The 12,893-nt window shown below is 39.6% G+C and overlaps 1 protein-coding gene across 1 annotated transcript in view; it reads left to right on the top strand.

The window, feature by feature from the left end:
- LANCL3 (LanC like family member 3) overlaps positions 1-12,893 on the top strand; it is a 32,996-nt gene that overhangs the window by 13,344 nt on the left and 6,759 nt on the right. The window lies entirely within an intron of this gene.

Consider the following 12,893-nt stretch of genomic DNA (forward strand, 5'->3'; position numbering starts at 1 on the left):
AAGATAATCTTCCGTGAAAACTTAATTCATGCTGGCTTGGATGGGGACATTGTAAAGTTGGAATTGGCTGAAAGACCACAAGCAAGCTAATCGTAACTACTAATAAAGGACTGATATAGGAACCAGCCATATTTATTATCCTCATTAATGATCCAGAAGAGGCAGCTCACTGGATAAGACTTGCTTTGGCTTTTAAACTGAGACAAGTGCCAGATACCATACAGAGGCAGAGGAAAAGTATGAAAACAGCTCAAGAGATTAAAAAATGAGCTAAAACAAGGTTTATTTTTAGCAGTACAAGCACATGTATCTGGGGAGAATTATCTATAAATCTTACCCTGTATGCTGGGAAGAAACCGAGATTCAATTAAGATGAACATGACAGGGCCTGAGTTACTTGTGTACTCAGTTCACCTGAGTGTCAGCATATTGTCTGCACGTGTGCTGCATCACTGCTTGTACATCTGGATATAACATGATAGCACATCAGAGTTCTACGCATCAGAGTTCTACGCTTACTTTAATGTAAATTAAGGTCATGTTTCTTTGCATTTAGTCTGCATGGGAATGAACAGCTAATACAAATGAAAAGTCATAACCAGTCCTGACAGAGGTTAACACAACATGGTATCCAAAAGGCCAATGAAATTTTGGGCTGCCTACGCAGCTGTTCTGCCCAACAGAGGTATTATGGGTTCACTCTCTATGATTCTTCAGGCCTTTCCATTGCCTAAAACCCACTGTGGGTTCCAAGACCCAAAAGTTTTGCCGTCAGAACTTTCCCCTGCTGGTGACTAAGGTTGGATATGCCTAAATGTCCAAGGCACCTAGTTTATGCCCTTGAAGTCTTCTGGGCATCTTTTGATAGGCATGCAAATCCTGGGAGCGGTGTGTTGTGGGACACATAAGCCACGCCAAAATTTATAAGCCAACAGCTGCATCACTCACCATCCATGGAGCTCTGGTACAGATTTAGAGCGCTCTCTTTTCTCCATGGTGTTTATGCAACTCCTTCCAGTTGCCTTCCCACAGTAGCAGCAGTTTGCACTCCATCTCACCTGCTGTACCTCATCTCTGCCTCCTCCAAAGGAGGCTGTAAAGCTGCAGCTGGGGACCATGTCCCACCTAGCTCCTCTCTCCCTGTTGCAGTCTCTCCCAGATTGCTGGAGGTGCTTTTCTCGCAGAGCCCCAGGCAGGGTCTGGCCTGCTGTGGAGTAAAAACGAACTAAGCATCATGTCTTTTCCCATTAGCAGGGGCAGAATGTGTTCACCTCTCGTCACTCTTACAAGTTTTAAGACCAAATTGGGCTCTGAGCAAATCACGGTCCAAATGGGGGTCATAGTCTCTTCCTTTCTATAATGCAGTAACCTTGAGATTTCATCACTAACCTGGTAATTCAAATTCACATCCCTTCTTTTTCTGGCTCAGTGCAAGAATTTAGGCTGATGCCTCTAAGCTGAGTGTGCTGATGGCTAGATCAAGTCTCTCTTATTGCAGCTCTGATTGAAATTACTTATATAAAATACTCAAATGTTCTTCAGAGCAGAGCCTGGAGGGAGGTGCCCCAAACTCCAGGCTCCGAAGTCACTCTGTTTCTTTGTCACCCAAAGTGTAAGCATGGAAAGAAACTGTTCCTACACAGCAGAGGCACACTAACTGCAGAACAGCTTTGAGTAACGATTTTCAAACTGTGTTACACACAGCACAACATGGACGTTGTCCAAAGTGTTGTATGCTTCCACTCTTTTGCAGTGAGGAGCACAGTAGTATACAAACAAATCTTTCTTCTTTAGGATTTGTTTCCAATGCTCCATCTAATTAAACATCTTGTACCAGTACCAGATGACTCAGAGTAGCTGCACAAATGTCTGTGGAAGGTAATTTTGAAATGTGTTGTCTGTAACATGCCTAACCTGCATTTTTTAAGGACTGGCTTTATGCTCTGAAGTACAAGGGTTTACCTTTCTTCCAGAATTGGTGGACTGAGTTCTGGGAGTAGATTGTATGACTTGGCCTTGCAACATCTGTCAGGAGTAAATGTTCTTACAGTGTAATATTTGATGAGTTGAAAGGTGATAAAATACTTATTTAAAAAACACAGGCTCTGAAGAACTGTAATTTAATTCAATTGGATTGGTGGGGCACTTCTGGCAGTTAACCCAAAAATCTTTTTAAAAAATTCTCACCTTAATTATAGAGAGGTTCAGTTGGTTTGTTAAAATTCCACAGTGCGAGTGGACTCAGCTAAATTTTGCAGAAACAAATTCCCTAGCTTACTTGAGTTGGGTGAGCAGAGAGATATTTTGTCTTTAAACTTGCTGCTTTTCATAAGCTAGCATTTTGTTCTTACATTACAAGATCGAATAACTTTTTGTGTTCTTTATCACATTAATTACCTCCTATCCAGAAAAGAAATGTTGCGGTCTTTTTAGCTTCACTTCTTAGGAGAATATCTTACTTGTCTCTAAAATATCTGTTTCTGCTTGATTTTTTTTTATTTTATTTTATTTTGATGTGGGAGAACAGACCTGGAGAATTATAGGAAGAAAGAACAAAGCAATAACTGCTAAAGTAGCTTTTTAATAACCATTTCAGTACTACTCTCATGCATCCTAACACTTTTTGTTTGCTTTCCACAGTGCTGTAATATACTAAGCAGAGATTTTCACTGAGCTGTTCACAGCACTATGCAAATTTTCACATATAGTTTAGGTCCTTCCGTAGGTGTAAGATTTTGAGAAGGTCAAGGACTCCTTTAAGGTACTGAACTGTTACAGCTGTGCATGTGTTATACAGCCACCATCAGGGCATTCCATGCATTCCTACGTATCATCTTAAGTTGTAAAACCAAGCTTTTATTGGTTTTAAATGGGGGAAAAACACACAATATTGAAAGCATTGCGGTTGGGAGCCTCTAACACTGCCAGCAACCATGTTCTCTTTCTTGAACCTTAATTTGAAACAGAGGAAGAAAAGAATAGTATTTTGGTTTTCTGTCCTTCTGTAGTTCACCTCTGCAAGTTTAGCACAGTAACAAGCTGTAAAGCCTGTTATGGATAGTTTTCCAAATGCTACTTTCTGTAGCAGAATTCATTAGCGTTTGGTACTACTGATTCTGAGTTGGGAGCAAAATATTCGGGGGTTGCGTAGAAGAGCATGAAATGGATGCTTTGCCTCAACCTCTCCTCTCAGCCACTCTCCTCCCCCATCTTTTTTTTTTTTTGGTTCTGACACTTCTGCCGTGGGGTTTTGAGGAGGCATATCTATTTTCTTATTTAGTTCATTAAGCCTGTGAATGACGTATGTTCACTTGTAGACAGGGAGGAGGTCTGAACACTCAGAAAACAAGCCTAAAGGCATTTGAAGGTAGACTGGGAATTGTTGCATGGGGAAGATAAGAGGACTGGATGATGATGAAAGATGAGGAATTCAATATCTTTAACATGAAGAGGAAAAAACCATAAGGCTGCTAATAACGTATAGAAGGAATTCTCTCTCTTCCTGTGTTTCAAATGTACCCGGTATATTTTGTGAGTTGCAGCCTTGTGAACAACGCTAAACAAAACACTGAGGGAGCCAAAAAAAGGAGGAACAAATAAGTTATGATACCCAGCAACACACTTCATATGTATAAGTAAATGGACGTGCAATTGCTTACATTGTAATATTTGATTAGTTGAAAAGTGGTGAAATATTTTTGACAGGTGTACTCCAGGCCCAAACCTGTAGTCCTGACAGAAAAAATTTCCCCCTGGAAAACAGTGGAAATTTGACCTGTCCCCTATAATCACAGCTGCACCTGTGAACCATGACCTAGCATAACAGCTTGAAAGGCAAATGAATTCCTGTTAAACTGAGTATCAAGCGAGATCAGGTTGTTCTGTCCAGTACAATTTGATGGTGGTTGTATAAACTACAATCCTTCATTTTATTGCTAGGTTTTTAGTTCCTTAAACAAGGTGTTTGCAGTAGCAAAGAAGCTTTACAGCAAGAGTGTAAAGCTCTGCCTCAACACAAAATATAAACCATTATTTGGAATTCTAGCTGCAGGGGAGTGGTGACTCATACCTCAACTGAAATTTTTAATCCTCTTTGATTTAGATAAGGAAGATGATATACTGCCCAGCTCGTCACAGGAAACAATCTCCTTAAGAATATTTGTTGACATGAAGCAAAATTCTTAGAGGAGTTCCAGGGAGAGCTACTGCTTATAAATGCAGCTTTATTCAATAGAGACATAGAGTATACACAGCCTTGAATTGAAGAAAAAGTGATGAAAAAACCCAAACATTTTTATTTTGTATAAGTCACGCACTCCACATTGGTGTAGAACAATGAGTGAGAATGCATCTGCTAGTCACTACCCTCCAAACTGACTAAAATGAGAGTAGGATCAATCCTGGAAGAGTTAGATGTTTGCTCAGCTGTAACTGTTAGGTTTCTCTACTCAGCTTCCACAAGCAAGATCAGCATTTTACTCTGTCAAGTAAGCCATATTTCTGTGGCTTTAAAGGCTACCACAGACAAAATTACTAGCGGTCTTAACAGACTATGAGCCAGCCCCATGGTGTGATTGGCAAGACATGGAATAACAAGAATTTACAAGAATAATTACATAGCATAGAAACCTGAGTTTATCGACCTGGTTATTAAGTGAATTGTTGGACTCCATTCCTGGGGGTCATGAAATTACTTTATTTTTATATCTTTGTTAGATATTATGCCAACTGGTAAAACTTCCAGCATTTCTTATATAGTACTTGCCAGGAGTAACACCCCCGAAGTCAAGACCCATTCAGGTCAATGAGGACTTTGATATTAAAAGCAGTATGAATGATCTAATAGGTGAAATGACCTTGACAAATTGAAAAAACTAAATACTGCATGAGACTGAAAAGGCTCTTTTCCATCACTCTGAGTGATTAAGATGACAGTATTACTTAAGAGGAATTGAACTATGAATATCCTTAGAGATATTGTCAAGGAACTAGCAATCAATCTTTCTCTGTCCCCATCCTAGACTTTTTATTTATTGTATTATATAGTTGCTTTCAGTGTAATCTTTTAGTTTTATTCATCTTTTTTGGTGATCTTACATGAACAACATAATTACTGTTGTTGAAGCAAGTGAAGCTCTAATGTTATATACAATTGCAGCATGAAAAAGGTACTTACGATAAGCTGGAAATCGATAAAAGGTTGTGCGACCATACAGGTCCTGTGCAGTAATTTGGTCAGAGAGGTGCCTCAGTAAAGGGTGCAGTAGAAAAACATTTAATCATCCAAATGGGCTGTATTCAAACTGCTGACTCTTTTCTCCAGGCCAGTACCCCGCCGAATTTGGATGTAGACCGTTCTCTTCAGACACAGCTAGTTAACACAGCCTGCGGGGCCCAGGAGCACTTTCAGTCTTTTATCACTCTCTCCCTCTCTCTTTACACCCTTTCCCTCTGTCCCAGGGCCAGTTACGCCAACGCCTCTCTGTTTTGTGACACCTTTTGCAATGTAGCACCCAGCTGGCCCTTCCCAGCCCAGACGAGGAAGACGAGAGCTCGCCAGCCACCAAGCACGTAGCCTTTGCCGGGAGAGAGCACTACAGCAGTGAGGTTTTGTTAAGCTGGTTATATGAAGTGGTACACAGTGCTCTTGTCCCTTTATCTTTCCTAACCAAACATCAGTTTGAAGGAACTTTATCAGTTTCCTGTAGAAAACTAGACTAAGTTTCTCAGAGCTTAAATTTTGGAGATGAACCAGAAGTGTCCTTGTTTCCTCTTACCCCTTGCAACAGTGCTTTCCAGGGCCTGATTTCACTCCTGTATTTAGTAGCACCTTCAAAATTAACTATGTCTTCATGAACTTGGCAGCAGTACAATTCATAATCTTAAGAGGGCCTAGCATGAACATTTCTCTTTGCACATTTATACTCTTCACAAGTAAACACATTACATTTTATTGGATTGGTGCCCTGTCAGACGCCGAGTGCTCTCCTTTCCAGATGAAGTAAAGGAATGAAGGTATGGAAGTGTCCAGCTCTTTCTGGAGACCTTCAGGACATCTTAAAATATGGTTTATCAACTTTGGTTTCTAGATACAGTTGCCATTTTCATTTGTAGAACTCTGAGCTTAGGTCAGCTTCCTGTGAATATTAGCCTTTACTGACTGACTCAAGATCAAGTTCTGTCTCATGTTGACCTGCAGATGTGTACAAACACTAATAAATTCATTTTTCCAAGGAGCAGTCTGCCTAAGTTCCTGGTAGCAAATGGTGGTGCCCAACTAAACTGGACTTGCATCATTTTTGAGTTCAGACTAAAGGCAGTGCCATGGTTACTGCAATGTTTGGGAAGGCTCTCTCATCCATGTTACAAAGTTTTTATCTTTTGCAAAGGCCCTTTCATGAATCCTGTTTCCTGGTGCTCTGGAGCTGGAAGAATGGCTAGTACTTCTTATGCCTCTGCATAGGTTCCATGCATCAACCAGTTCAAGCACCGGGGTAGCTTTGCTACAGCAGGAGATGTCTGTGGAACAGATGAAGGCATGGATTCGCTTCGAATGAAATCAGCAGACCCGCTGTTAAGGGGAAGTAAGCTGATCCAAAATACACAGGCAGAGCAGATGTTCCTTGCTTAATAGTGTAAAAAATGGCATGGGATCCTGAGGCAGCACAGCTACAACACACTGGGCTGCCTGTTACTCAAACCAGGGTGCAAGGTGTCCAGCTTGGAAGATGTTTATCATCATAACACAGAATTGTCAGGGACACGTATCTAGAGTGCAGAAGGATAGATCTCCCATCAGGAAATGACAGCTTTGTGCTGCAGTTTTGGCATAAGCTAACTACAGGACTCGTGTACTGATGTACTTTCTGACTGAGACTAAACAGAGTCAAAGGCTTTCCCACTGATGAAGAAGTTTTTACATGAATAATCTTCCTCCTACCTGTGTGGGGAGCACAGATGGAAGGAAAGCAGTATCTGTGCAGCACTAATCTCTGACTCATTTGCAGCTATCATAAACTGCCCCGATGTCTGGTGGAGTAGTGGATGACACACAGGAGCTCCAAACAAGGATTTGGATCGCAGTATGGTGATCACTGATACATCCATTTTGGCCAGTTCCGAGGGTGTGTGCCCCCAGAATGGCCCACCCATGTGTTACGAGGCTGGTGAATATTAATAATTAAGGAAAAAAGAAGAATTTTACTTGTTTGTTGAAAAAACTTGGGGTAGAATTCTGTAATGTAGAAAAGCCTCTCCAAGCAGCGCCGGATTTGTTTATCAGTTTGCAAATCTTATATTTTTACTGTTTTTAAACATGCTTTTCAATTCATGCTCTTGAATTTGGTGCAGTTCTAGGGGGAGATGCTTGAAATTAAATTTCTCTTTGCTCTGTCGTAACTCTAACCCTCTACTAGGCAGAAGAGAACATGGAGCTGGGGTGCAGGTAGCTGCCATTTGAAAGCCGTCACTCCCAGGATACCTCACTTCTTCCATGATGGGACTTGTCTTGAGCAATTCCCTGCTGTCTTTGCTGTTGACCAGCCACATTCAGCTGAACCGCGTCTAGGCTCTCAAGAGGCAGACTGATAACTCCTAAGTCATGTTGGTTATCTGAATTGCTCTCCTCTTACATCTGTTCCTTGACATCCTTCCTGCTTCAGTTCTCCAGCAGCAGAGAGTGGGGAGTTGTGCTTCCCGACTTTCTTCAAGTGAAGAGGGTGATGGGGACCTCTTGTTTCCTTCCGAAGACGTAGGAGAGCCGCTATATTAGAACTAGATAGCTGTATCCAGCCAGACCCTGGCGCGGCTGTATGAGAGATACTGGGGCCTGTCATTAACTGGGGGGGAGATAGATAGGAAAGAGGAACAGAGTGTAACCAGAGAAACTCATGTTTTACCTCTCTCTTAATTGACCCAGGATGGGGGGAGCTTGAAGAAAGGCCGATTGCTGTTTTTTCCTTGAAACTCTCCAGTTTAAGTTGAGACATAATAAATAGAGGTGCTCATTGCATTTGACCAACTGTGCAGTAACACCAGCTGCTCTCAGCCAGCCTCCTACTACAGTAACAGTTGTGATCCTTTCCTGCAACACTTCATTTGCAGCCATGTCTGAAATTTTCCCCTTGAACAAGAGGACAGGTTTAAAAAAAAGGACAGGTTTAACAGCAGAATTTCACGGGTTTAGTGCTACACAGTCCTGGCAAGTGAGACCTGTGGAAATTTTGTACTCTGTTAGCAATAACAAAAGTGCTCTATTGTCTTCTTTACCAGTAATCTGATTCATCAGGAATAAACGCCCTCTGTTTCTGATTGGACTCATGATTAGTGACCCACGAAAACAGGGTAGGACTGACATTGCTGTTTCCACACTGCTGAGGCAAAGAACAGGCCTCAAAAACGCCCAAATTTGCATGTTAAAAACAAGGAATACCGGTGGGATCTACAGGGAAGTCTGTTTTACTCAAGATTGCAGTCAAGTGCCATTTTCCAATGAACTGACAGAATCGTATTAGTAGCTGTTCTGAGTCTACACATACTGTCATGTAGTTGTATTAATATGAGAAACTTGGGAAAGTATACTCTCCAGAAAGTACTATTTATGGTGCTGTTACAGCATGAAACATACTGCATTAGCAACAGTATCAGTAGTACTTCAGGAACTAATCTGATTCCTTGAACAAAGTTTTCAGGAGATATAAAAAAAATTTTTTTTTTTTTTTAAAGAAGGATGTACTCAACACTGCTTGTAAGGAAAGCAGACAGATGTGCACTTAGGGCTGGGTTTTCCACTGTGCTGCAGGAGAGGTACATCAGTCAAAGTGGAATAACACTAGGGGAAGGCAGACCCCTCTCTCTTTGTACCTGGTACTCTTCCTTGGCTTCAGGTATCAGCATCATCTGAAAGAAAAAAAACTGGCCATGACATTGCACGGAAAGGTCCCTGAACAATCCCAGCCCTTGTCTTTGGTAGAAAAAGATTAAGCTTAAGGAGTGAATGTAAACATCACACAGTGCAGTAAGGTATCATTAAATTACCAAGTTGGCTCCAGCATCTTTCTGCTTCAGTCAGCTGTCCTGCTGAACACAGACGTGTATCTTTTTGTACAGCGTTTTTGAGTATTATAGCTAATTCACAAGCTCCCTCTGCTGGGCTTCCAGCATAGGAGCCTAATGGCAAAGCTCCCGTTAGGTTATTTGTAGACTGATCCATTTTTTTCAGCTTATTTTGACACTTTCTACAGCATCAGAAAAAGTGTATGATCAAATTCATGGAAATGGCTTTTAGAAGTGTGACAGAGAGAGGTTTGATGTGTTAGATGCGTATTAAAGTTTTTTTACATGCATAGAAGAAGGCTTTTTCCACAATGATGTAAGTGTACCTGTTACCTCCTAAAAGTACTGATGCATCTATAAAAAGATAATCATACTTGGCATTCAGTAATGCCTTCTGTTACTGACATGCAGGAAAGAGCTCTAAGAAAATAAATACAGATCTTTCAAAAGAATTAAAAGCTTACAGTCCTCAAGTATACTCAATACAGTATGCAGTTTTATGTAGCAGTGGTTTTCAAAAGGCAAATCATGAGCCAAGGGGCTTGTAGCAAACATTCAGAGGAATGATGAAGTGTTGAAAGTGTTATTGTAATCAGAAGCAAAGAAGAGCTAGTCCTGCTTCTTTATGCCTAATCCTCAAGGTCAAGATTTCTGTCTACAGTTTTTGAAACACATATCTAGGGCCTAGCATTGTCATAACCAATATATTATGAAATCTCTCTTAGTAGATTATAAGGAGTTGTGAAACTATATACTTCCCACTAAACAATCTCAGGTTGAGAAAGACTGCTAACAACAAAAAAGGATGGTGTTCTGTGATTGCTGTAGACATAGCACTTCCTTGCTGACTTTTAACAGGGATTTACTGAACAAAGTACCTGCCTTAAATAATTCACAGATTTGTGGAGTGCCTTAATGGGAGAAGGCGTATTGTCTGCAGTGGCACAAGAGAAAAATGGAGAGACTTTAGAAATAATCACAATGGCTTTTTTTTACTATAAGTAGGGCTTCTAGGCACAGGCAGCAGTACAAATACTAATAGTACTGCTTAAGCATTGTGCTTAAAGTAAAAGGTATATGGGAATGCAGTGGTCACCAGTGTGAGTGGAACAGTTATTTAACAGCACACGGCATTATTGGACAGTGATTTAAAACAGAAGATAAAGAACTCCACTGACCAATTGATACAGAAATTGCAGGGGAAATGTGGAATGCATGTATTCCAAACTTTGGCCTAGTGAGAAGACCAAAGTGAACACTTCTAATGTGATAGGATAGCTTGTGGTGTCTTTAAAAATACAAAAAGAGTTAGTTGAAATATTAAACCACCAGCAATGTATCTCTTAGTGTCAGTAGACTTTTGGCTAAGTACTGACGTGATAAAGAATATTTTACCTACTGTGTAGCCAGCTCATATTAAATGACATTCAAGAAGTTTCTCAAAAAATGTAGCTATCTCAAGCATGAAATTTTTTTCTGGGTAGCATATTCGCATATTGGCTTTATTCTTCATCAAAGCGTCTGACAGCTTTCACCAGGGGATGTGATATCAATATGCAATTTATCCTTTCAAAGCCTTTGGGATGATCAGTCTATTTCTTTGCCGTCCCTAATTAAACATATTGCTTCAGTAATTCCCAGGAGCAAGGAGGCATTGCAACTACACTGAAATGAAAATGAACTTTGTAGAACCATGGCTATGCCATCTCTGATGATGATTAATGTATTCTATGATTGTTGTTTTGGTCATAAGTTTTCATCTGTTTTATTAAAGACACTATGAGGGAGCATACAGAGACTAGCCACAGATTGTATTTCTTGTCAAAGTGAAAGAAATCTGAGGAGGTTTTAACACAGATTTGGTTGAAATAAAATGTAGCAAGCTGATGGACATCTTAAATGTGATCTCTGATCATTCAACCTTTGGAATGCCGCTAATAACAATGGTAAGTGAGGGCTCCTGTTCCAGCCAACCATCTCCTAGAATAAGGAGCAAATACAAATCCTTCATATTTAAGTGTTTTGGAAGAAGAGAGGCAGCAGCCCTACAATGACTCTGGATTGAGGCACTTGGTAAGAGATATTTGGAGTCAGCTCAAAAATTTTCTTGTTTACCTATTAGTTAGGACACATTTCCTATCTGCCTTAAGCATACAGGTCAGTCCGAGTAGCCAGAGAGAAGGTTGCTTTCAAGGTATACAGGTTATTTTCTTTTCTGTTTTCTTTGGTAATGTGGAAGTGGGTCAGGATCCATTGATTTCTATCATCCATTCTAATAATGATTTTAAATAGTCATTTTTTATCTGCCTTTGCATGTGGGCTTTTTTCGCATTCTGAAAAAGAGGTGATATTCATTAGCATATTTCATTATGGCAGCCAAAAAGGTATACTATGTATACACTTAAGTAATCGTAGTGCTTTTGACTTTTTACACTTAGTTTATGCTAAAAAATCGTGAACAATGCATTTCTTGCTAGCTGATACTTCTTTATGCAGTGTTGTGCAAGGCTGGATTTGGGTCGAAGTTTAAATCCATTTAAAATACACGATCAGCATTTTAAAATAGTCATAAATTAAATTTAAAAATTAAATGCGCTGAACATAAAAATAAGCTTAGCAAAACACGGTTTGTATTGAAAGCCGGTTGATTTATTAAGTAAAGGAACCATTACATACAGAAAATGAACAGACTATGATTTTTCTAGCCAGTGTGCCTTCCAGAATTACAACTAGGAGATCTTATCCTTCACATTTCTTTTTAACCTTACTAATCCTTTTACAAAATACAGACTTCAGAGGACTAGGTCTCAAACTGCAAGATGGTAAAATGAGAGCTCTGGAGAGAATGCAGTATGTCTCACCGTGTCTCTGATCTCCTCGTTTGCTTAGGATTTAAACCATTTCTTTAAATTCAGTGAAGCTAAACCAATTAATTTAAAAATGAATGGAAATGAATGAAGTCTCCAGATGTTAATGGCTTATTTACTTCTACTGCAGCAACATTAAAGAACACTAATCAAGATCAGAAGTAGGTTGTTCTCCAGGTTGTACGAATATCATAGTCATTTGGAGCAGCTGTAATAAAATGCTTTGTTATCAGGGAGCAAGGTAAAGTAGACAAACAAGATTTTTCAGCCATTAGTTTTCATTTATGTTTTAAGTGACATTAATTATCCATAGCATCTTTTACATGCCAATTGAGAGAATTTAGTTTATAACAGACGTTGCCTACATACTTAATGATAACAGTATTTTTTTAACTTGAAGAAGTAATTGTAAATCCTATGATAATACAAAATAGCAAAACCGAATGTGTTCAGAAACAGTTTAAAGACATTACCTTGATATTCCAGTTAGTTTTAGGATTACTATTTATCTCATCAAGGCTATTTCTGCAGCATTTTTCTTTTTTCTGACTCATTTTGCCTTTTTTTCTTTCTCAGTTCTCTTTTCATAAGTTGAAATATATTTTTGCAAAGTACAGCTGCCATACAGGCTTTCCCCTAAAACACTACTTCAACTAAATTATTTAGATAACCTAGGTATTGGTCAGTAATGTACAGAAGTGGCTGACACAGATGAAATTGCTGACAATTGCAGTGAATTGCATATAATTAGAGCTGTAGTTAAAATTGATTCTTCACTGAATGCTTTAGCTCAGTCACTTGGAAAAAGTTAATGTCTGGTGAAATACATGATTTGTCAATCTTATTTACTTTTGACACCACTAAGAGTAGGGCATTAGTAATTTCTCAGGACTGCATTAAAGGCAGTGTTGACCTGTTCATGATGATAAAGTCCCCTAAACATAGCTAGTGTGTCTTCTTGGACACTTGTCT

This window comes from Buteo buteo, chromosome 8 (assembly GCF_964188355.1).
Source record: "Buteo buteo chromosome 8, bButBut1.hap1.1, whole genome shotgun sequence".
NCBI classification, from domain to species: Eukaryota; Metazoa; Chordata; class Aves; order Accipitriformes; family Accipitridae; genus Buteo; species Buteo buteo.